Here is a 27,842-nt window from a genome sequence, read left to right on the forward strand (position 1 = left end):
CAACATTATCAATTAGGTAAATGTAATAATATATGCATATGCCACATATTTTCAAACCCTGATATATTTATTACATACTCTACACTGATACTAGAGAAAGTACCTTCTTTACAAGAGAGTGTGGGACATTTGCCAAAATTAACCAAGCAGACACATGGGACCAGAAAGTAGAGACAACTAATTTTTAAAAGTGGAAATAGTAACTTTCAGTATTCCTTAAATACAATGCAATAAAATATTAAATATTTTTAAACCTTCCATTAGAAGGATTAGATAGATAAATAGAAAATAAATATATTTCTTATTAAACAATATTTTGTCCAAAGGAAAATATAATAAGGAGTTGCAGATATAAGGATGAGAAAACTGTGACTCAGAAGGCTCTTTAGGAGTTAACTAATGAAGTGTTAAGTGGGAAATTTATGGCACTAAATACTTAACCTAGTAAATAACGAAATATAGCAAAAATTCAAAGGAAAAAGGTTAAAACAAACAAAGAGAAGGGTGAAATACTAAATAAAGTATTTTAATAAAATTAAAAGAATAAGACAGTAGAAAAAAGATGCATTCATGAAAAAATTTATTCTGATCTGTTTTGGGCTGTCTGTTACATTCCATTTTCTTTTATTTCATTTTTCCTGTGCCAATAACAATCCTACCATTGCCTTTTTGTTCTTTTTTTATGTGTACATTGATTATTTTGGTTCAATTTATCATATACATAATTTGCAGGATTCGTTTATCAACTGCCTCAAAGAACTCCTGTTACCATTTTGATAGGAATTGCATTTAATGTAGAGAAATTGTCGTTGTTCCAATAGCTTTTTAACATCCAATAAAAGCATATATATTTGTATCTGTTTCATACTCAATGTTTTTGATTTTTTTTTGTCATGAATATTTATGTCTGTTAAACATACATTTTAAAAATGAGGATGGGTGCGGTGGCTCATGCCTGTAATCCCAGCACTTTGGGAGGCTGAGGCGGGTGGATCATGAGGTCAGTAGTTCGAGGACAGCCTGGTCAGCATAGTGAAACCCTACCTCTACTAAAAATACAAAAAATTAGCCAGACATAGTGGTGGGTGCCTGTAATCCCAGCTACTTTGGAGGCTGAGGGAGGAGAATTGCTTGAACCTGGGAGGTGGATGTTGCAGTGAGCCAAGATCACGCCATTGCACTCTAGCCTGTGAGAAAATTCAGAAATAGCTGCATTAACTCATATAAAAATAAGAAATGACTGGAGAGAACTAGCTAGTAAAAGTCAGGAAAGTTTTAAAAAGAAAGAAACTAAATTTTCAAATTTATAAAAATAAAATTGAAAAAACTACATGAAATAAACATGTTTTTAAGATATTAAAGTAACTGGGCATAGATTTGTACTTACCAATAGAATGGGTAGATTAAAGACTAAAATACACATGTAAACTGTTATATTTAATAAGACGATATAGAGGATTTTTTTTTTTTTTGACAGAGTCTTGCTCTGTCATCCAAGCTGGAGTGCAGTGGCTCACCACAATCTCTGCCTCCCGGGTTCAAGCGATTCTCCTGCCTCAGCCTCCCAAGTAGCTGGGACTACAGGCACGCGCCACCACGCTCAGCTAATTTTTGTATTTTTAGTAGAGATGGGGTTTCACCATGTTGACGAGACTGGTCTCCATCTCTTGACCTCGTGATCCACCCACGTTGGACTCCCAAAGTGCTGGGATTACAGGTCTGAGCCACTGTGCCCAGTTGAGGAATTTTTTTAAAAAGAAAGTATGAAAACATTTTATTTAACTAGACACAGACGTGCAATCTATAAAGAGCAAAATGGATCATTAAATTTAAGGACTATTGGTTATCAAAAGTCATAAACACGAAAGCGGAAAGAAAAGCCCTGATGAACTTCATATGTGACTTATAACTGATAAGAAATTAACTTTCAAAAGATGTAAAGAATTACCGCAAATCAACAGAAAAATATTTTTAAAGGGAAAGGAAGCAAATAGCCATTTCAGACAACAGCAAACAATAATGAAACACCAAGTATAAAATAACGTGCAACCCTGCTAAGTCATGGAAACCAAAGTAAAAATGCATTATACACAATTACGACTGATGTATTTATAAAAAATTATGTTACATAAGGTATAGCAGATTTATAATGGTAAATGTTTGGGTATACAAGAGGATATGGAGCATTCCTAAGACTGAAAGTTTTTACCCAGTTTCTCAAACGATTGGCGTTACATAGTGAAACAATAAATAGAAGGTATAAATCAGCAATTTCAGTCTTTGTACATACGTAACAGAAAAAGCATGTAAAAGTGTTTGTGATACTCTGATTTTTGTAGGGTATGTACCTTTATTTAGGTATGTAAATTTTTATCTTCACATTATAGTGCTGAACTGTTTTCCAAGGTAAGAATACAAGCTTACACTCTCACCAACGAGGTATTTGAGTTCTCATTGGCTCAAGTTTTCACCGACACTTATTATTTTCAGATTTACCAATCTTTCCTAAACTTGTGACTATACAATTTTATTAATGGCTTAATGGTATTAATTCAAACACTAATTAGGTTGAGCAACTATGTGGGAAAGAAATATTATCAACATTATTTGTTTATTATAACAGAAATGTCTTTCTAAATACACATATATGGCAGCAGGAAGAACATAATGAATCTCTTATAACACAATTATAAATTGAGGTTATTTATTGATTTAGCATGCAGTGTATCTTTTTATTATTTTAAATTGTGAAAAACATGTATTTTGGGTTTATCATGTATTAATCATGATATTAATCATGTATTAATCATGTATTAATGGGTTTATGTAAATATTTGTGTTTGTGTAAAATATATAAAAGTACATTTAAAAAATGTATAAATCAGACACCATATACAATGCACCCCAACAATGTTAGAAATAAATCTTAAGCACCAGGAGACATGTAAAAGAAATTTCAGAGTACATAAACACAAAAAGCTAAAGTAATATTTACTGACAGTAACTGGACAAATAAGTTGTCATATATGCACTTAATAGAATAGCATATATTAGTGAAAATAGTTGAAACATAAAGACAAGCAGCAACATGTATCATCTTATCATCATAATACTAAGTGAAAAAGTCAAATCACAGAAAAGCATATATAGTGTGATGTGATCTTTACTTACCTCAAAAGCAAGGGGAACCAAGCAATATTCTGTTTACATACACATAAGTATAAAGTACCTGCAGTAAATAGTGATGGTATATAGAGTTACTGGCAATAGTAAAATCACATCATCTTTGATCTCATGTAGTAGTTCTGTAAGATTAGTTTAATGTAGAATAAAATGTCCAAGCTTGCTTTTGAGATTTTTCTGCATAACATTCCGGTACCACCCAAAAGTGCATGCCTGCTGCATTACAACACAAATTCATGTTTACTTTGAAGGAAAGCAATGATGAAAATTCTTCCAGGGGGCAGACCATAGAGTTATACATTTGTTGTCCACTTTGAGAAAATGGCCAAAATGTTTAATCTACATTGACTCATGAACGCTTGCTGATGGGTTGGTTGGGTGATCACAGGCTGAAGTGGAATAAGCTTGCAAGACTGATGTCAAAGAAACCCAGAAAAGATGAATCTCTCAAAATGTGCATAGATGATGAAAATATTGTGTTTCAAGTTAATATCCACTAAAAGACAGCCACTGCCAAATCCACTGTAAATCATGGGTCGAAAAAATGACATACCTTGTGGATTTTTGCGTCTCTTTCCCTAACCAGTCCAGTGTCTTTTTAATGGGCTTATGAATAATAGCAGGACAGAATTTATACATGGGCTTAAGAAAATAGACTTCCCCTTATTAAAGCTTTACTCTTACCAAGAACTTTACAACCATCATGTTATTCTATAGAGCATTACTTCTGAGCCGTTGATTCATTTCACAGTAAAGGAATTACAGCAATGTATTCGTGCCCAATGAATAAACTGGTCTTACTTATCTCATATGGCACCACCCAAAGTGGTGAAAAGTACTTACTGAACACTCATGTACAACGACAGTACAAGACAACCCTCTGAACTGATGGAATTCTGTCTTACGAATGCATCGTATGCTTTGATCAAAGACGATTATATGGTATGGTCTTGCAACACATTTATTCTTGTGAACAGAGTAAATTAGTCCTGGAATAAAGGGGTGAAGTGTTGGTGTCTTTTCCGCCTCTGATGTACCTCATAATCCCCAGGCAGAATGTTTATTTTCTGTCTAAGCACCTTTGAGCTCTGATGTTTTAGAAGTCTTAGTTTCAAAAGGGATAATGTTTCCACCAGTGCGCAAACACCGGTTTCAGTAAATTGAAGGTGAGATTGCTGCCTGGGAATTATGGGTTCAGAAAATCACTGAAGCAACAGGCAAAGAAAGGGGGCTACTCTCCAAGCTAGAATAATAGATGCTAATTACCTAAGGAAAGATGGTTTGCTGCTTGCAGTGAGGACAGAGATGATTCCATCTGGACCGCAGATTTTTCTCTTGAGTATTTCTTATTACTTCCATGTTCAATATAAAGACTAACAGAAAATTACAGTCACCAAAAACAAAGAAGGAAAGAACCCAAACAATCTGGGATTCTGGATGAAAGCAAAGAAAATAGGGAACGGGTACTGGAAACAAGTTATAGATATCACAATGACCTTGTGACCAATTACAAAAATGATAGTAGTAGTTTCGCATATTTCATTTCAATCAGCATATATAGAAGCTTGTATGTATTAACTACTTTTTCCTTCTTTCTACTTCTTTCCCTTGCAATCTTATGTAAATTGTTTGATGCTACCTTTATAATAAAACGTTTAGGTAATGAAATATTAAGTGAGATTTTCAATAAATTTTAATAAAATTTTGTATAACTAACAGTGGGTACAATAATACTGGCACACGTGTATCTTTATTAGGGGAGAGAGGGAGTACCTTAAAGTATGAAGAAATTTCCTTTCTTTAGGTGGACACATACAGTTGTTTTATCATTGTGTAAATGTTCAAATGTCGTCCAGAAGGGTGCAAGCGTGGGTAGAAGGCTGCGCAGGCTAAAACAGGAATGACTTTCCTTCCTTCTTCCAGTGTGTGGTTTCTGGGACAGGATCCGCTTGATAGGATATGTGTGTGTGTGCGCGTGTGTGTGTGTGCGTGTGTGTGTGCGCATGTGTGTGTGTATGTGTGTGTGTGCGTGTGTGTGTGTGTTTGTCCTGTGGCTTTGGTCCAGCTTGTCTCACGAATTTCTCCCTATCACAATAGCAACTTTCAGGGTTCATCTTAGCCCTTTCCCTCCACTATTAAGCAGCCAACTGCTCGTGAATTCCATTTGCAGCCTACACCCTATAACATTTAATTGAAGTCTGTATTCTCTGGCAAGATTTTTCTTTCTTACTTTCTTTTATACATATGTCTTTATTTTTTTATTTTTATTTTTATTTTCTATTTTATTTTATTTTTTGAGATGGAGTCTCGCTTTGTTCCCCAGGCTGGAGTGCAGTGGCGCGATCTCTGCTCACTGCAACCTCAGGCTCCCGAGTAGCCCGGACTACAGGCGCCCACCACCACGCCTGGCTAATTTTTTGTATTTTTAGTAGAGAGGGGGTTTCACTGCCTTAGCCAGGATAGTCTCGATCTCCTGACCTCATGATCCACCCACCTTGGCCTCCCAAAGTGCTGGGATTACAGGCGTGAGCCACCACACCCGGCCCGTCTTTGTTTTCTTAATTGACAAAAATTGCATACATTTGTGGTGTACAATGTGATGTTTTGGTGTATGTATACATTACAGAATGATAACCTCAATCTAATATATCCAACTTGCTTATCAACTACTTATCATTATTTTGTGATGAGAACATTTCAAATCAATCCTCTTAGCAATTTTCAAGTATACATTATTATTCACTATAGTAATTGTGGGACACAATCGAGCTCCAGAACTTATATATTCTGTCTAACTAAAACTTTGGATGTTTTGGTCTCACACCTCCTTATTCCTCTCCTTCCTCTTGACAAAGAAAATTGCCATTCTACTCTGTTTCTACGAACTCAGCTTTTTTTAGATTCCACATATAAGTGAGATCACCTGGTACTTGTCTTTCTGTGCTTGGCTTATTTCACTTAACATAATGACCTCCAGCTGCATTCATGTTGTTGCAAATCACTGGATTTTTATCTTTAAGGCATAATAGTATTCTGTTATGTATGTATACCATATTTTCTCTATTCATTTGTACATTGATGGACACAAGTTAATTCCATTTTGGCTACCGTGAATGCTGCAACGACCATGGGAGTGCAGATATCTCTTCAGTATATTGATTTCATTTCCTTTAGATATATACACAGAAGTAGAATTGCTGGATTATATGTTAATGCTATTTTTAAATTTCTGAGGAATGCCCATACTGGTTTCCGTAATGACTGTACTAATTTACATTCTCACTGATTGTGTATAGGATCCCCTTTTCTCTGTATCTTTGTCAACACTTGTTATTGTTTGTCTTCTTGATGGCAGCCATTCTAGCAGTTATGATGTGATACCTCCTTGTGGTTTTAATTTGCACTTCCCTGATGATAATGATATTGTGCATTTTTTAGATGTCCATTGGTCATCCATTTGTCTTCTTTTGAGAAATGTCCAGCAAGTTTTTCGCCAGAAGGTTACATGTTTCTGTAACACCCATGCCATCTTCTCAGAGCTCTGAGTACCAGTTTTAGGGGCAAGGCCTTCTCTACGTTTCTAAGTTCCTTCTTTGTTTATGCTCCTGCAGTCTAGGGATAGTAGCTAATCCTCCATTTACTAGTTTGCACCGTACGGATTTCTCCTTTACCCCAATTTGGCGTTATTCACCTTTCACTATTTAGTGAAATAGTATTTAAGTTCAATTTACTGGTTTAATGTTTATCTCCTATCTGCTGTCTTAGGCCCTTAATACAATCTTGAGTAGTTTAAGTGAAATAATACAGGGTTTTTCTCTTCCACCACATTGGGCCAACTACAGACCTTGGCTAGGGATAGTTGTTCCACAACTTTTTGTGAATTAAAGACAGATTTACACTTGAAGTTCATGGACAAATTTTTCCTGTTACAGGAGATAGCTAGACAAGCATGAGCAGGACAGAAGAGGGCTCCCCCTGCTCCCTACCCAGGAATGTCAGGTGACTATCAGGTGATGGTGACGTGGTTCTTAACTGTCTCTCTAAAATAATAATTGGTGGCTCGCAGCACCAGGGCAAGTCAGTCTCCCAATAAAGAGAAAAAACCTGAAACTAGTGATCAGCAGCTTCCCAATAAGATCTCAGGAGTTGAACAAGTGGGCTCAAGTGTGTCATTCGAGGTAAAATGGCAGAGAGTTCAACTGGTATATGACTTTCTAGGTATATTTGACTGGTAAGGGAAGAATACCTCAAGGGAGCATGCATGCAACTCCAGTAAGCAGTCTGTGTACTCCCGTCCCAGGCGCTAGCAGGCCACTGTGCAGCTGAGAATCCACCCCAAAGGAAGAATCAGGGTAAAAGGAATGCAAGACCCCAGAAGCATGCCGACATATAAAAACCTAAGTCAAAAGTCAAACAGGGCACTTGTCTTTCAAGTTGCCTGCTTGGTCCTGTTCCAAGTGTGCTCCCCTTCCTTCTGTTCTGTTCTGCTCTAAAGCTTTTTAATAAACTTTCATTCCTGCTCTAAAACTTGCCTTAGTCTCTCCTCTTGTTTTATGCCTCCTCCTTGGTCAAATTCTTTCCTCTAAGGCAGCAAGAATTGAGATTGCTTGCAGACCCATACACATTTGCTGCTGGTAACCTTCCCAAACGTATTGTCTCTAGTGAATAGATTTTGGAGGGGATGGTCACATGGCCACCCCAGAAGGTGAGAATGGTAAAAATAAATTATTTTGCTTTCTTTTTTTTTTTTAATTTTTAAAATGTGACATTAACTCCATCAATCGCAACAATATTTTGAATGCTTTTCGTTGCCTAGAAAACACATTTTCCTTAATATATCTAAAATAACCTAGTGGAAAAGTACAAAATAGAGAGAGAGGGAGAAAGTAAGAGAGAAAGAAAAAGAAAGAGAGAGACAAGGGGAAAAATAAATTTAAAAGTGTATGTGGGAGGAGGGCAGAGAGAGAGAGGCAATGAGAAATACCAGGTAATAATGAAAACAAGGTCACGGGGCTTATTGAATGAACAGTGCACATTCTTGCAAAGCCTCAAGGTTCTCAGTATGCAAAATACTATAACTTGACTATTTGCAAAGAATTTACAAGGATACTTGATAAAAGTATCTTTAAGTGCTCAGTACTCAGTTTACGAATAGGTGCTAATGACGAGCACTGACAGTTATATTTTACAGCACAACTAACTTCCTTGAATCACCACTGTCCTTAAATAGAAAAGGAAGTTGAAATATTATAGGTACTTCAGTTCTGCCTAAAAGCTGTTATAAACCAGTACTTTAAGATTAAACAGGTTAACATTTTACAACATCTGTAGAAATTAAAAAAAAAAAAAGTTATAATCTCTGCTAACATCCAGGCAGTTAAGCTCTCCAAAATTATAAGATGTAAAGAAGCTAGATTAAGCATTGTATATTATTGGAACTAAAGTTCTCGACCCTGTAAAGTGTTTCTCAGCTATACTCTATTATTTGTTAAAGACGTCTCTGTACCATTATTTGTAAACACAAATTTAACACACACGTATTGTCGAAGAATAAAAATAAAATAAGGAAATTATTTTTTCTCTTTATCAAATGGATGTTTGCTTAACAAAACTCAAAAAAATATGTTTTCAAGGCCTTTATCTTGGGCTAGAAAGCTTTCTGTGGCATTTTTATTTGGCTTCTGAAAAGCAGTATTCAGTTATTCAGTTACAATAACGAAGCTTTAGAGACAGGCTGAACATTCAATGTTCTCTAATTTAGGATAACTAAATAGTAATACTAAAATTAATCCTAAATGATGCAAAAACTGCTCTCAGAAGGTCATACATTTTGTGAGATTTTTCTATTTTTCCAAAGAACCTTTGAAAAATCGATTTCCTCTGTTTTGGCAATAAATAGTGCCCCAGAGTACTAAAAGAGTAATTTGATTCAATCTGATGGCGATGTTTGCTGGTAGTAGTTTATTAATAAAGTATTATTACAAGAACTACATTCCTGAGTGTGGTTCAATTCATTTATGGGAAGTCTCCACCTAAAACGAAGACGATAAGGCAAAATTAATATAAGTAAAGAGTTTGGGCCTAACTTGAGGATTGCAACTTGGGAGCATAAATTAATTTGACCTGAATATATACTCCATCAGCAACAGTTACAATTGGTTTTTAAAGAAAAAGAAGAGGCAGTTTCTAAGTTGTTTACTGAGAATTTACATCAAAATAATATAAGATATTGATTGTGCCTATATGATATTTCGTATTACAAATTCTAGGAACATGAAGATAATCGGTGAAGCAGCTAGTCAGGAATAAAATGCCTTTAAACAATTGCCCCTGGGCATTAGTTTTGAGGGTGTGTGACTGAAGCCCTATACTCTTGGCTCTCTGGGCCTGATACATTTCACATACCTCACATAGGTAAAGCTGCTCTGAACTATTTCTCTTTTGTCAGAAGGCAAGTGTTACTATAGTCGGTAGCATCAAAAACTGGAACCAAACAAGTAAGGAGATTTTTAACCACATTTTCTAATTGTATAATTCCCATAATGTGTATAATGACTCATAGGGCATATACAAAAAAAGTAGGATATTCCCCTTGGGAAATTATTTCACTTATCCTGCCGTCGATCCTTTTTTAAGTGATTAAAGAAGTCTCCAGAGAGACACATGGTCAACCATTGGGGTCCATGACTAAATATTTGGAAATATTGGATAAGAATTCTAAAGATACCCACAAAAAATGGTGTGAGGATGACTGGTGTATGCTTACTGATGTAGGGAGAACTTCTTCACACTCTGAAGGTTCACTGGAAATCAATTGACAAAAGGCTCATTAATAGGAGAAAAGGTATACAAATTTATTAATGTGCATGGGGTGGGGCAGAAAATCACAATGATTACCCTAACCCTACAACACGACCCAAAGCTTACATACCCTTTTTCATAAGAGAGGGAGGAGATGGAAATGCAGATACTTCTTCTGAGAGGCAGTGAATGATTATTAGGAAGAATGAATGTACCAGGTAGACAGAAATTAACTTGGAAATTATTCTCCTTGAAAGTTGAATGAGTCCCCAGAGGTAGGCATTATCTGTGACAAAGTCCATCCAGGTGTGGTTGCATTCGTCAATCTTCTTTTTGCTGTAGACAATAAGAATTCAGGGAGTGTTTAGTGGGCAATTGGGAATCTTTTGATAAGAAGTTTTCTGGGTCATATAAGGCAATTTCAGAGGAAGTTTATTCCTGCTTTTGTTGGGGATGGAGTACAAGACAAAGGTAGAGAGGTCTTGATTCTGAAGCTTATTTCTGAAGCCTTTCAATTTTCAAATGTACTTAGCATAACAAAGCACCATACTTTGGGAAATCATTTTCTGCACTTCAACCTAGACCACATAAAAATTAATATCCTAGGGGAGTATAGGCAATGATTCATGTGTAAGTATTATCATTAATTATTGGGGGGTAGGTTTGTTTTTTGGATTTCATTGTTGTTGCCTTTTTTTTTTTTTTTTTTTTTTTTTTTGATGGAATCTCACTGTGTTGCCAGGCTGGAGTGCAGTGGCACGATCTTGCCTCACTGCAACCTCCACCTCCTAAGTTCAAGCCATTCTCTTGCCTCAGCCTCCTGAGTAGCTGGCACTAGAGGCACTTGCCACAACGCCTGGCTAATTTTTGTATTTTTATTAGAGATGGGGTTTCACCATGTTAGCCAAGATAGTCTCTATCTCTTGACCCTGTGATCTACCTGCCTTGGCCTCCCAAAGTGCTGGGATTACAGGCATGAGCCACTGCACCCAGCCTGGGGTAGGTATTATTAATAGTTATTGAGGTTAACTTCAAGAGACCAGAGTCTTTTTGAAGAATTGAGAAGAAATTGTAAAACTGATTGAAAGTGGTAGAGGGTAAAACGATGGTTACCAGGAATAAAAGTGCTTCTATTTTTTCCAATATCTAATCTTGGGCAAGTGCAGTCATGAATTTGAAGATTTCAAGAGCAGCATTATGTCAGGCATTAAATTCCAGCTAGCACCTGCAAAAGGCTATGGTCGATAATCAGTTGTTAGACCTGGCACTTTTGTTGAGTGGGTGTGGGAGTGATGTATCTGTGAGACTGAATGTGATAGCAATCATTGGAGAATAATTCTCTTTTATTTGGATAGTGCGAAGTATAGGAGAAGGAGGACAGAGAAGAGAAAAAGATTTTTTAGGATGTTGGATAATAAGGAAAGGATGTTTAAAGGTCAATATAAAAGAAGGAATACAGCAAAGAGTAGACAAAGAAGGAAGACGGCAGTGTGAGCTACAAACCCAAAGTGAAATCCTTGTAGTTTTCCAGAGATATTGATTAGGAGAACCAAATTAGATCCCTTCCACTCGTACTCAAGATTGTTTCTTCTTCCGTGTCTTTCCAGAAGACTATGTTTCCAACCAGAAGATCATGCAAAAACGGTAGTGGGATGCATGATAAAAGAAAGAATTCACATGTTTGTGTTAAGTATGAAGGTGTTTGACAAAACCTTGACAGTATTTAAAGATACCTAATAGGATTAAAGCCTCCCTAGATCCAAGAGGAGTAAGTGATCTTCACTGTCCTGCTAGTAGTTATTTCTTAAGAGAGAATCAATGCAGAAAAGAGGGGCAGAATCACAGGATCATCAGAGATAAAAGCAAGACTTTGGGCCGAGACAGGTTGAATTCTTTAGAGAATTTAGCTACTTTGATTTGAACACTGTCATTTGCTCATTCTTCTTTTCTACAGAATTTATGTGAGTAAGGTACAGTATGGTTTTTGTGAAAATGGAAATACTCATTGAATATCCTGAATAACTTTACCAGTGGAATGCCTCTATTGCACAGGAAGAGAAAATAAATTAGTCAAGTGGTGAATCCTAGTTTTGGTGATGGCCGTAGCCTGTTTTCAGGGAAAAGCTTATATCCATCTTGAAAATATAGAGAGTATGGTTAGAACATATTTGTGCTCATGAGATTTTGGGAGTTGAATAACATTTATTTCCTAGTGAAAAAAGAAATCTGGTTTGAGATACAATATACTATGAATATAGCTAGCATATAGTTGGAATGTACCAAGAATATATTAAGACTATGAAGTAAATCTATACATTAAGTCTGGCATAGGTCCTAAACATCTATATTTTAATAAAACTCTATAGGTAAGTGATATGAGTGCTCAAATGAAAGCCATTGGCCTACAATATGCTAAATGCAATTTAAAAAAGCAAAGTTGCAATTAAGGTTGCATTTTTTAAAAAATAGCTAAAAGTTGTATAACATTGTATTACTATCATCTAATTTCCTGTAAAGCAGCACCAGGACTCTGGTAAATTGAAAGATTTAATTGACAGTGAAGGCAATAGCAAATCCCTGGAAACTTTATGCAATTACTTAAATATTTATATAAGTAACATTTCCCCATACTCTCTAGATTTTAATTCAAGAAGCCTAAGCATTCTGATTTGACAGTATCTTCATTCAGCTCATCAACAGTAATATTATTTTAGCATGTCTCTTTTTACAAGATGAGAGAACAAATCATTTGTGATTTTCCAGAGGCCCGATTCTCATTTATGATCTGATTTGGGGATGGCAAAATAACAAAATATTCAGGAGATTCTAACAATTTAATAAAATCATAGGTTGTTGAGAAAAATAATACTTAACTATCTAGTTAAGTGGCAATAAAATATTTGTAAGTAAACGTAAGAGGTAACATGCTTATAAAGAATCTTAGATCTTTTAAACGTGAGAAGACATTATCCTCTCCATCTGAAATTTTTTCAGTTACATAGAATCTTTGCCTTCTAGGCAGATTACTCAGAAGGTAAAGAAAAATCTTTTGCAAACTTTTACTAAAAGCAAACCAAAAATACCAAGATAATTTTGTCATTTTAACGGAGAGAAAACTAAATTTAGTTTTGTATGAATATAATATTTGATATTAAAGCTAAACCCATCAAAACATAGCCAGCTTTGGTGGCGACAAATGAAGTTTCTTTTTTCCAGACTTTCTAAAATTGTCTATATGCATTCAGATTTTATCCTACACTTTATTCTTTGACATTCTAGGACAGTCAATTTACTTTAGGGCAGTAATACTTTCTTTTTCCTTAACACATATTTTATACCTTCCATACAAAATTGTTCCTCTCTGTATTATGGCTCCTATGATACTCTCATTCATATATAACAATTAGAGCATTTAACCACACTAAGTTCAGTTTCACAAAGAAAACTAAGAAATAGTTAATTTTGAACTGTCATACACCAGAATTTTGAATTAGACCAGCAAAACTTATAAATATACATCTTAGGACTTTTTTTTATAGCCATCCACATTCTTTATAGTGCTACTTCTAAGGTACAACAATGATTGTGTTTGTGTGTATATATATATGTATATACATATATATACAATCTATCTCTGTAAAATAGTAAAAATGAGGCCAAAAGTATATAAACTTAAACTTATGATCTGTATTTAATATTTCAATATTTTTCTTGCTTAGAAATGATCCAGTTATGCAATGAATATCCATTAAATAACATAATTTGGCATACGTTCAGAGTTTTAAGTTACCTAACAATCTTGAAAACTATTCTCAAGTTGACCCACTGCAAAATACGATTGTTGAAATAGAGTTGTCAGAATAATGCTTTAATTTGGTTGAGCATAAATTTACATTTTTTATAATCTTAATGATCTAGTAGACATAATGCTATCTTACTCAAAGAGTAAACCAGCATAACCTGAAGAAGAACTATTGAAGTGGGGTAAAATGTGTATCTGTTGTTTTACTTGACACCAGTAAATCAGAAGACAATTGCTTTATTAAACCAAGCATACTAAATTTGTCTTGTTCACAAACAAAAATTCCTAAATAAAGTGGTCAAAGTCTAAAAACATGTTAGTTTTTAAAGGCTTACTTTTTGGCACATTGAAAGTTTTGTAAGTTCAATTCCCTTAAGTTTTAGAAAGTTTAATTAATAGAAGTGCTTACATACCTGTAAACCATTAGAGTTATTTTAAGTGATAATATAATCTAATTTGATGACACCATAAAATGTAGGAAAGTACAACATATTCACAAATATATAAACGTGATAAACGTGCATGCAGATGCAAAAGGTTTATTACTCAATGTTTCACATTGAAAAATTGCTCTCTTCCTAGTAGTTATACTGGAGTATCGGCACTAAGCTAAGCTGGTTAACAAGAGATCTTAGTAAGACAGAAAAAGGTTGGGATAAAGGAAAGTCAAGCGGTAGGTTATCAAGTTTCACCACAGTACAGTTTTTGTACGCTGAGGCAGTGTAGAGTGAAAATAAGTGGTAGAATGTGTTGTCTCTATGTCAACTAGGAATATGATAGGATTTTCAATGATAAAAATGATTCTTTCCTTTGTTCTTTGAAACTTTGAGAATTTTGAGTACAAAAGAGAAGGTTCCTGGGAGAAAAGTTACTGGAGAGACTGAATTTTGGACTCATTTCCTTTGATATTTTAAGGCTGGTTAAGGAAAGACAATTCTGAACTACATTTAAAAGATTCTTTTAAATAATCAAAGTGAAATTTACATAACTTATAAAAAATCAGATTAAAGTACTAAAGTGTATAATTCAGCAGCACTTAATGCATTCACAGGTTGTGCAAGAATAGTTTCATAACTTTTCATTATTAGAGTAGAACCCTATACCTACAAAGTAGTCAATCCTAATTCCTGTCTACTTATTCTCTGGAAACTGCTAATCTGTTTTTCTGTGTCTATAAATCTGCTTATTTTGAATATTTTATATAAAAGGAATCATACAATGTGCAACCTTTGTATGTTTTTTTTTTTCCTTAGAATATTGTTTTTAGGGCTCACCCAAGTTGTAGCATCATCAAAACTTTGCTGCTTTTTATGGCTGAAGAATTATTTCATTGTATATATGTACCACAACTTGTTTATCCATTTGTCTAACAATATAGATCTAGGTTGTTGCCACTTTAGGGTATTAGGAATATGAGACAATAAACATTCATGGACAAATTTATGCATGTACACATACTTTATTTCTCTTGGGCGTATACCTAGGAGTATAATTCCTGAGCCCTATGATAAGTTTATGTTTAACTCTTTGAGGAACCACTTAACTGTTCTCCACAATGGCTGCACCCTTTACATTCCCATCAGCAATGTATAAGACTTCCAACCTCCACATCCTTACCAACATCTATTTTCCATTGTTTGGGTTGCAGCCACCCAAGTATGTATAAAGTGGTGTCTCCTTGTGGTTATGATTTGCATTTCCTTAATTGTGAATGATGTTGAACATCTTTTCATGAACTTCTTGGATGCTTATATCCTATTTGGTGAAATGTCTATTCAAATCATTTGCTTGTTTTTGAATTGGGGTGTTTGAGGTTTTTGCTAGAGTTATAAGAGGTTTTATGAGTTCTGGATATGCAATACTTATCACACATACGATTTGCAAAATTTCCCCCAAGCTATAAGGTGAATTTTCACTTTCTTGACAATATCTTTTGATGCATGAATGTTTTAATTTTTATAAAGTCAGGTTTATCTTTTTATTTTTAACTTTTTGGGTGCATGATTATGGTGTCAAATCTAAGAATCCATGCCAAACCTGAGGTCAGGAAGATTTACCTCTATATTTTCTTTAAGTGTCTTACAGTTTTAGCTTATGAATTTAAATATTAATCAATTCTGAGTTAAAATTTTTATATGGCATGAGGTAGGGGTCCAATCTCACTCTTTTGAATATGTTTATCCAGTTTCCCAGCTCTACTTCTTGAGGGAATTGGTCATTCCCAGGGTCTTTCCATCCTTTTCAAAAATCAATTGGCTATCATTTTTGAATTTCTTTCTGTATTATGAAGTCTATTCCACTTGTCTATATATCTATGCTTATGTCAGTTCCACACTGGTTGGACTACTGTAGCCTTGTAGTAAGTTTTGAAATTGACAATCATGAGTAACTTTGTTCTTTTTCAAAACAGTTATGGCTACCCAGAGCCACATGAAATTCAATATGGTCCAAAATGGTGGCATAGAAGAAAGGAGGCTTCACTCTCCACCCCACAGAAAACCCAAAACAAATATACAGCACTGAGATTATTATTAGCAATGTCTCATACCTCAAGTATGAAAATGAGTCAGTTTCTAGGGCCACAGAGAAGAAAAAAAAAAATCCCTCCCTCAGATGGTAAGACATTCAGAGTTCTACACTCACAATGCACTTCCCTGCAATGTGCCCAGCACAAAGCATGTGGAAAATTTCCCCCGACTCACAGTTTCTACATGGGAAAAAGTGAGATTGAGATAGACGACCAACTTCCCCAATAGATTGTGTTCCCTGGCAGGAGAACTGTTTCTGCCTTAACCCACAGGAAGCATTGAGAATGCCTGGAGGGATAAATATTCCTTAGGACAGCCAGAGACCAAATTGGGAGATGGGATGACCATCCACAGCTATAAAAACTCTGCTTCATAATTCATATGAAAAAGATGCCAAATGAGAGCAGCTGTTCAGTAGCACCACACTGTTAAAAGTTTGTTCCACATGTTCCCTGGGCACAAACTCCTGGGAAGCTTTCCAGCACTCCAGGGCATCCCTTTGGGACTTCCCACATTTGGCACCGTGATTGAGTACTAGAACCAAAGCAATCCTGGGCTTAAGGCACCATCTATTGCTGAAACAGAGGCAGTGACCTGATGGGGGGGGGGGGGGGGGAAGAAAAGATAAACAGGTAAATTACAAAGAGTAAGCAATTGTATCTAATTTAAAAAACAAACAAAAAAGCCAGACAGAGAAGACTGAAAGAAATAACTAACCCTTTAATGCCAAATGTGGGTGAAAATCCACAAAAAAACTACAGAAAGGGTGAATTGTCACCTCCCCAAATGAACAAAGCAAGGAACTAGTGACTGACCCTAACCAGATAATGATATGTGAACTCTCTTACCAAGAATTCACAACAGCAGTTTTAAGGAAAATCAATGACCTCCAAAATAACACAGTAATGCAATTCAAAAATTAATGAGACATTTAACACAGAGATTGATATAATAAAAAAAATCAAAGAGAAATTTTGGAACTGAGAAATGTATTTGCTGAACTGGAAAAACTCACAGGCTCTGAACGGTAGAATGCGTCAAGCGGAAGAAGAGTAAGCTCAAAGATAGGCTATTTGAACATAGAAGAGAAAAAGGAATGAAAAACAATAAAGATTGACAACTAGATACAGAAATTTACCTCAAAAGACCAGATCTATAGTAGGTGGCTAATGGCTAGGTTAAAAGAAAAGAAAAAGTCAAAATTTAAGAATTATTAGTGTTCAAGAAGGAGTTGAGCAAAAGTAAAGTATGAAAAGCTTATTCAAATAAATAATAACAGAAAATTTTCCAAAAGTTAAGAAAGAGATAAATATTCAACTGAAGGAGGTTCAGAAAACACAGAACAGATTTGACCCAAATAAGATACTACAAGTGCATAATAATCAAACTCTCAAAGGTTAAGGAAGAAGAAAGGATTCTAAAAGAAGTAAGATAAAAGAAGTAAATAACATATAAATGACCTCCAATTTGTCTGGCAACAGACTTGTCAACAGAAACCATACAGGACAGGAGGGAGTAGCATGACATTTTCAAAGTTCGGGAAGAAAGAAAAAACTCCTATTCAGCAAAGCTATCCTTCAAAGAGATAAAGTCTTTTTTAGATAATGGTTGAGAAATTTACCATCATCAGACTCATCTTACAAGAAAAGGTAGAGAGAGTCCTTCAATCTGAAAAATAAAACACTAGCATTCAAAAAAACCTCAAAGATATAAAACCCACTGGTAAAATTAAATACAAAAACAAACCAAGAATGCTCTAATAATCTAATTGTGGTGTGCTATCCATTCACAACATTAATATGAAGTCCAAACGAAAGCTCCATCAAAAACACTAATATGTACAGCAACCTGTTAAGAGATAGGCAATATAAAACATGTAAATGGAGACAACATGAAGTCAAAATATTGGAGAGGAGGGGGAGAATTTATAGTGTAGAAGTTTTTTTTTTTTTTCATTTTTTTTTCTATTCTTTTCTTTGTGATCTAACATGAATTGTCATTTCTTTTAAATAACTTGGTATAAAATATGTTTTGAAAGCCTTATGGTAACCACAATGCAATGTAATAAGTTCGCTAAAAATAAAAAGCAATCAAGTAAAATATAACACCAGAGAAAGTCCCTTAACCACAATGTGAGACAGAAAGCAACAACAACAACAACAACAACGAAGACAGGAGTTACAAAACAACCAGAAAACAAGGCACAAAATGACAGCACGGAGGCCTTGCTTATCAATACTAACACTGAATGTAAATTAAAATTTAAAAATTTAATTGGACTTAATTTTCCAATTAAAAGACATAGCTGTGTCAATTGATTAAGAAACAAGACTGAACTATTGGCTTCCTACAACAAACCTACTTCATCTATAAAGACATGCAGACTGGTTGTGCATGGTGGAAAAAGATATTTCATGCAAATGGAAACCAAAACAGAACAGACCAAATTAGGACACCGTAAAAATAAAAAACAGACCGTTAAAACAGAGAAAGAAGGTCACTATATAATGATAAAAGGGTCCAATTAGCAAGAGGATATAACAATTATAAATACCTTTGCACCCAACATGAGTGCTCTCAAGTATATGAAGCAAACATCAATAGATTTAAAGGGAGAAATATACTGCAATACAATTTATAAAAAGGGAATTCAACACCCCACGATTAGCACAAACAGAATATTCGAAGAAAAAAATGACTAAGAGATGTTCAGCTACACACTATACACACTAGACCAAATAGGTCTAACTGACCTTTTTTTTTTTTTTTAGGAGTCATTGTCTCACTTTGTCTCACAGGCTGGAGTGCAGTAGCAAGGTCACAGTTCACTGCTGCCTCAAATTCCTGAGCTGGAGCAATCCTCCTGCTTCAGCCTCCTGAGAAGCTGGGACCACAGGCCCAACTGATTTTTATAAGACATTTCACCCAACTACTAAAGAATATACATTTGTTTCATCAGCACATGGAATATTTTCCAAATCAGATGATATCATAGGCCAAAAAAAAAGGCTCCGCAAATTAAAAAAATACGGAGAGCATATCAAGTATTTCTGACCACAGTGGAATAAAACTGGAAATCAATAACAAGAGGAACCTTAGAAAATACAAAGACACACTGAAAATTAAACAGCATGCTCCTGAATCAACAGTGGTTTAATGGAGAAATTAAGAAGAAAATTAAACATTTTTTGAAATAAAAATGGAAATACAACATATGAAAATCTATGGAATACAACAAAGATAGTACTAAGAGGGAAGTTTATAGCAACAAATGGCTACATCAAAAAAATTAAAAGACCACAAATGAACAACCTAATGATTCACCTCAAGGAACAAGAAGAACAAGAACAAACCCAACCCAAAATTGGTAGAAGGAAAGAAATAAGAAAAATCTGAACATAAATAAATAAAATTGAAACTAAAAAATATGGAAGATCAATGAAGCAAAAAGTTGGCTTTTTGAAAACATAAACCAAACTGACAAAAATTTAGACTTCCAAAGTGACAAAAAGCCTGGGTACAGTGGTTCACATCTGTAATCCCAGGACTTTGGGAGGCTGAGGTGGGTGGATCACTTGAGGTCAGGAGTTGGAGACCGGCCTGGCCAACATGACAAAACCCCATCTCTACCAAAAATGCAGAAATTAGCCAGGTGTGGTGTCACCCAGGCTGGAGTGCAATGTACAGTGTTATAATCGCTGCTCACTGCAACCTCTGCTTTCCGAGTTCAAATGATTCTTGTGCTTTGTACTTTCTAATAGGTTCTAGGAGGCCAAATGTTGATTTGATATATGTCTTTTTTATTAATGAAGGTATTCACAGTAATACTTTTTTTCTCTTTTCTTTTTTCTTTCTTTTTTTTTTTTTTTTTTTTTTTCTTTTTGAGACAAGATCTCTCTCTGTCACCCAGGCTGGAGTAAAGTGGCACATTCATGGCTCACTACACCTCCACCTCCCAAGTATAAGCAGTTCTTGTGGTTCAGCCTCCCAAGTAGCTGTGATCACAGGCATGCACCACTATGTCCGGCTAATATTTGCATTTTTAGTAGAGACAGGTTTCACCATGTTGGCCAGGTTGGTCTACAACTCCTGGCCTCAAGTGATCTGCCCATCTCAGTTTCCCAAGTGCTGGAATTACAGGTATGAGCCACCACGCCTAGCCAACAACTATAATGTTTTTAATGTGCACTAGGTTTACTGCCTGCCTTTATTTTTGGTATGTTGTGTTCTCTTTACTCATCACAATACATAATGTGATGAGTGCATTGTGATGAATAAAGATAATTTGATATGTTGTGTTTTCTCTTTATTTGTCAGAATGTGCATTGTGATGAATAAAAAGAAAACACAATATGACAAATTAACTCTACAATTCCTGCATTACCCTTTTTTTTTTCCAGAGACGGAGTTTCCTCGCCCAGGCTGGAATACAGTGGCACGATCTCGGCAAGCTCCGCCTCCCGGGTTCACGCCATTCTCTTGTCTCAGCCTCCCATGTAGCTAGAACTACACACCTGCCAGCAGGCGTGTAATTTTTTTGTATTTTTAGTAGAGACAGGATTTCATCATATTAGCCAGGATGGTCTCCATTTCCTGACTTCATGATCCACCCGCCTCGGCCTCCCAACGTGCTAGGATTACAGGTGTGAGCCACCGTGCCAGGCCACCACTTTTTTTTTTTTTTTTTTTTTTTTTATGCTTAGCCAATGCATTATCGTGATGAATAAAGAGAAAACACAACATACCAAAATTAAGAGAATTTGTAAATTCTCATACCAAAATTAAGATTTACAAAATTTAATTTTTGTAATTAAAATTACAAAATTTGTAAATTCTCTTAATTTAGGTATGTTGTGTTTTCTTCTTCGACGTAATGGTTGCTTAAGACTGTGTTGTTAATGTCCACATACTTGTAAATTTTCCTGTTTTCCTTCTGTTATTGATTTCTAGTTTTATTCTATGTAGCCAGAAAAGACACTTTGTATGATTTCAGTCTTTTCATATTTGTTAAGACCTTTTGTTTTTTTTTTTTTTTTTGGTCCAACATATGATCCTAGAGAAAGTTAAATAAACACTGAAAAGAATATTGCATTCTGTTATCGCTGGGTTCAGTGTTCTACATGTGTTAGTAAGTCAAAGTGGCTTAAACTTTTCTTCATGTCCTCTGTTTCTTTATTAATTTATGTCTGGTTGCTCTATCTACTGGTGAAAATGGAGTATTGAAATCTCCAAATATTATGGTAGTACCATCTGTCTCTCCCTTCAATTCTATCAATTTTTACTTCATATATTTGCTGCTCATTTGATATGTACAATATATATTTATAATTGTTATATCTGTTTGCTGTATTGGCAATGTTTTTAATATGTAAGTTTTTTTGTTTGTTTTATAAACTCTACTTAAAGCTGATTTGGTCTGATGTTAATGTTGGCACCTCAGCTCTCTTTTGATTACTGTTTACATGGAATATCTTTTTCCACATTTTTACTTTTGTCTTCATTATATCTTTATATATAAAGTGAGTCTCATGTATACAGTGTACAAATGAATTACCTTGTTTTTTCTTTTCTGTTCAATCTTCCAATCTGTAAGTTTTGACTGGTTAATTTAAGTCATGAACATCTTTATCAGAACATCTAAAAGTTCTAATAAAGAAGGACTTACTTCTGCCATTTAGCTGTTTATTTCCTATATGGCTTATAAGTTTGCTTTTGTTTTTTAATTCCACGATTTCTGCATTACTGCTTTTTTTTTTTAATACTTAGCCAAATTGCTGTAGCATACCATTTTGATTCTCCTTTCCTTTTCTCTATATATTTTAGATATTTTCTTAATAGTTACCTTAGGGATGGAATTAATATCTTACTTGTATAACAACCTACTTGAAATAATAGTAACTTAGATCCAATGGTATATAAACACTCTATTACTACACATCTCTGTCCTTAGTTTTTAAATTATTATGGTCACATATTACATGTTTTTACATTGTGTGTCCATTAACATAAATTTATGCATTTTTCTTTTAAGTCATGTAGAAAAAGAAGAGGTATTAGAAACTAAATGTATATAAATACTGGCTTAGCTATTTAGTTATTTAGTTACTGTTACCAGTGTTTCTTATTTCTTCTTATGGCATAAAGTTGTTATCTACCACGTTTTCATTTCACAAGGAAAGACTCCTTGTATCATTTCTTGTAGGAAGGAAGTATTGGTAATGAACTATCAAAGCATTTGTTTATCTTTAAAAAGTCTTACTGTATTCTTTATTTTTCAAAGATTGTTTTCCCAGGTATAGAATTTCCCAGGTATAGAAATCAATCCAATGCTTCCTAGCCACAATAGTTGCTGATGAGAAATTAGCTATTATCTTATTGAGGACTTCCTACACAGGATGGATCACTTCTGACTTGCCAGTTTGTCTTTGGCTTTTGACAGGTTGATTATAATATGTCCATCTGGATCTTTTTAAGCTTATCCTACTTGGAGTCCACTGGGCTTTTTAGATGTGTTATGTTCATGTCTTATGTCAAACTTAGAAATTTCATCCTAAATTTTACTAAATATTTTCTCTTGCCTTTTTCTTCTCTTCTTTAGATTCCCATAATTTCTACTAAAAATTTTTTTATTTGTTTTCTTCTTCTCAGGTGGGGTAATTTCAATTGCTCTATCTTGAACTCTCCTGGCTCTCTTTTTATTTTTTATATTTTGTCTGCTCAAATATGTTATTAAAACCTTATAGGAAGCTTTTTATTTCATTTACTGTACTTTTCAGCTCCACAATTTCTATTGGTTCATTTTTATAATTTCTATATGCCTATGATATTCTCTATTTAGTGATACATCATTCTGCTTGTTTTCTTCAGTTCTTTCTTCATAATTGTCCTTAGCTCTTTGAGCACAGTTAAGGCAGTATTAAGGGCCCTCTTATTATTAATGGGTATACATTTGAAGTTGTGTGCTTTTCTTTAGACAAGTCCAGCCACACACAATAGAAGCCTGGGGATTTGACTTATTGAAATTGTAGGCTGCCAGTCCAGTTGAATACATTGATTAAAAGAGAAAATTTAGGCTTATGCAAGATTGCCATTCTAATTATAAATCATATAATCCAAATTTTATTAGAAGAGATAAGAAAGCATGAGGGTTTTCAGGAGACAATGAGAAATTAATTAGAGTCATTGGTTTACATGGGATCAAATAAATTTAGGAAATGAGATAATGAAAACATTAAAAGTGGTAATTAGAAAACTTAGAGAACTGGATACTTGGAGCTGAGATTATATTGGGGCTAAAGTTACTGGTAAAAGCATTCATTTAACTAACACAGCAGAGTGTCTTTTATGTGTGTTCATAGTAAATATTGTATGGTCCCTATTTAGTAGAAAATAAGAAAACTGAAGTTGTAGCTATGTTCCCGCCCCTAGCACAGTAAGCACATAAGATGTGTGCAATAGCCTGAGTAAATGGGAATATCTTTTTTAGATAAAAGAAACTTAAATTGATGAAAAAATTAACTTTTATAGATACTTATCTACTTAAAACAGATATAATTGAAAGCCTGGGAATATGACACAGAAACAGTAATATGCTGGTAAATAGGCTCCCTAAGGACTTTGGGTGAAAGGGGGGCTCTCGCTTCTAGTATTTTGTATTTCCTGAATGTAATTACTCCCACTATGGCCCATTTCAAACTATTAACATATTATTACTACTTGCAATGTTAGTAAGGGATATATAAATAGTCTCCTGTGAGCTGGTATGACCCAGCTCCATTATATCAATTCTGCCTTTCTTTAAAAAGTAAAAGTAATTGAGTGAATTTGATAAATTTTCCCTTAATGCCTTTTGTCCAGACTCTCAGGCAAATGTTTTCATTATGGCTACGTGTAATCTAAATATTAAGATTTAGAAGACTGGTTATAATACAAAAATGCTGCAGTTAAAAACAAGCACACACATTAGATGTGATGATGATCAATTCTTCATCATTCAACATTTTAATTTTATAGATAAAGAAAATGGAGATTTAAAATACAATTACAGACATCTTACTTTAAATAACTGATCAGGGATCAGCATATGGAAGGTAACATAAGAACAAAATTGCAAATTAATTGAGCAGAAAAAATAATTAAATAAGAAGGATTATTTAAATTGGGGGAAAAAAGAGAACATATTTAACATACAGCACAATATCTCCTAGACTGCTTACATATTAAATGCTGTTTTTAATTTTAGTTGTTTATGTTTATATTACCATCCTCAATTTGCATAACAATCTCACATACATTTTCTGTTTTAAGTAGCTATTCACTTTTGTTTCTCTTGAATATTATAAATAGATGTGGAGCTATTAAATATATTCTGCACGGCAAACATGACCCTGATGATACTGAAATCTAATTTGAAAAATAGAGACAACAAAACCATAGGCCAGTCTCACTTATGAATATACATATGGAGGTATAAAAATATTAACATAGAATTCAACACTACATTCAAAGAATACTATAAGCTGTCATTGAAGCATTTAACTACAAAATGTAGGGATAGTTCAGTATAAGTAAATCTATTAATATAATACAATTAAAACAGCAGAGCGCAGGAAAAAGAAGTGTATTGGCTGTGGAACCTCATTGCCTAGATTTGTGTCCTTGCTGTGCTATATTGTCCAAAATTTATTTTTTCCAGACTTGTCATGGCTTAACTTTCGGAGTACATACTCATTTGCCCCTCTGACACTGAGCTGTGGCCTGTTTTGTCAATGGAATGCAGGTACTGGATATGAGCTGAGGCTTTTAGACGTAGATTAGGTTGGTGCTAGCCCTGCTGAGAGAATCATTCATGAGAACAGCATCTCGTTTGAATCAACACCCTTTTTGCCTAGGTCCCAAAATAAGAAACACGTGGAACAGATCTGAACCAAATCCAAAGTTTAGCACTCAGTTCGGCCAGTTTAGGCCAGCCCAAATCAGATGAACTGCTACAGTCAACCTACTAACTAATGGACATGAAATTAATTAGCCTGGAGTAATGTAGTCACTGATAGATTTGAATGGTTCATTATACTGTCCTAGGCATAATAGCTAAATCATACCCTAGCTCTGTGAGCTTGGGCAAGTTATTTTACATTATACCTCTGTTTCATCTTCAGTAAAAGGTAAAATAAAAATACCTGTACTTGATATTATAGTGAGGATTACATGATTTAGTACATATAAGCTACTTAGAGCAGTGTATTATACAGCAAGTATTCAATAAATATTAACATTATTTTTAGAAAGTGCAGTATCACTTCATCTTCTGCTAAAAACATATAACAGTTTAAATATTATTCTAAGTAGAGCAATATTACTTCTTCAAACTGTTTAATATATTTTAAAAGTGAATAGCCATAATGACATTTTGTATGAAATTTTGCAATTTATAAAATATATACTATATACAGGCCATCCATGTATATTTCATTTCATGATATTTCATGAAATTTCATTTTTTCATATTTCATGAAACTTCATGATATTTCATGATATTTCATTTCATCTACTAAATGAAATATCCATTACTAATATTTCATTTAGTAATTCATTCTCAGAAAATAGTTATCTCCCTAGGTATTATTATAAGCTTTCCTTTAAATTAAACTTAAAAATATATAACCTATGTTTTTCTTCTTTTTATCCTTGTTGTTAGGAATCTCAAAACCAAATATACTGTTCATGTACAATCATCAAAACATCTTAATATGTATTACATCTACTTATCTTCTAATAGTGTTTTTCTTTAAGTACCCTTCATAATATTTTTAAATATGGCTGTTGCATAATTCTTATAGGTATTTCTAAGCTTGATTCTGAATTAATGGCAAATATAAACTATTATATATATAGTATTAGAAATAACTGAATTCTCTTATTTGCTCCATAAATACATGATGCACCCTGGGCCACGTTTAACTTTCCTGGGATTTTTATCCACTTGTGAATTGGTGGTAATAATAATTCCTTTCTGAGACACCTAAATTATTGCAAGGATAAATTGCAATAGTAAGCTATAAATATACTTTAAAAATATGGACTGATCAAATGTAAGAGATTCTTATTTAACTGAAATTGAGATCAACGTTTACGTTACTTAAATGTTCAGATTTCCATTTCCCTACAGACATCTTTATTTCCAAGTTAGTCCCAGACTTCTGCTTCCCAAAGAGGCAGTGGTTTGTTTAGTAATACAGTCAGCAACCAACTTTTAATTACATGTTTTCTCAAGGTGATGGAAGACTTCCCCAAGTCTCCAAACACCACAAAATGAACTGTAGTAATACTCTATAATCAATAGTTCATTTTTAGCAGGGTGAAAAAAAGAACATTTAAAATCCCATAGGTTTCAAGTTGAAGACAGATGTAAAGCCTACATGCAGTTAAAAAAAAAAAAAAAAAAGAGCTAATTTTAATTACATGTCTCATTGATCAGTAAATATAGATTGACACTTAAAAATGTAGAATAATTCTAAAATCGATCTCAGTAAAATATTAATTTGATTAACCTAAATTTAACCTCACAGAATATTCCTACTTTCATGGCTCTTTAAAATTCCTATGTAGCAGGATTTATAAATTCACATGTCAATGGGGGCAGACAAATAAATAAATGAGTAAAATAAGCAGGTTAGGAAACCTGGCAAATTGAAGAATATATGCCAGTAAAAAGTGAGTGGCAGGCACTCAGCTCCACTAATTGTTGCTGAGCACACAAATGCAAGTTCAATATTTTCCATCAGTTTTTAAGAAAAGACAAAAGTTGTGATTGTTTTATGCTAACCTTCTTGATCATAAATGTTAAAAACAAATCTAATTATTTCAAAATTACTAAGCAGCCCAAACAAATCACTTATACAGTCCAACAATTTTCATCTTCTGTGCTATATCACAGCAAGATACTAGCTTCTGCCATCTGTTTTCTCTTCTTCTCAATCATCTCCTTTCCTTTAGTAATGTGCACTGGCTAGTTTCCTATTCTGTCCTAACAAAACCTGAAATCTAGCTGCACCATCCAGTAAAGTAGCCCCAGATAGACAATATGCCTATTCTTTTTATTATTTATTGTTATACTTTATGTTCTAGGGCATATATCCACAACATGCAGGTTTGTTACAGATGTATACATGTGCCATGTTGGTGTGCTGCACCCATTAACTCGTCATTTACATTAGGTATATCTCCTAATGCTATCCCTCCCCTTTCCCACCACTCCACAACAGGCCCTGGTGTGTGATGTTCCCCTTCCTGTGTCCAAGTGTTCTCATTGTTCAGTTTCCACCTATGAGTGAGAACATGCGGTGTTTGGTTTTCTGTTCTTGCGACAGTTTGCTGAGAATGATGATTTCCAGCTGCATCCATGTCCCTACAAAGGACATAAACTCGTCTGTTTTTATGGCTGCATAGTATTCCATGGTGTATATGTGCCACATTTTCTTAATCCAGTCTGTCATTGATGGACATTTGGGTTGGTTCCCAGTCTTTGC

The sequence above is a fragment of the Macaca thibetana genome, chromosome 5 (assembly GCF_024542745.1).
Source record: "Macaca thibetana thibetana isolate TM-01 chromosome 5, ASM2454274v1, whole genome shotgun sequence".
NCBI lineage: Eukaryota > Metazoa > Chordata > Mammalia > Primates > Cercopithecidae > Macaca > Macaca thibetana.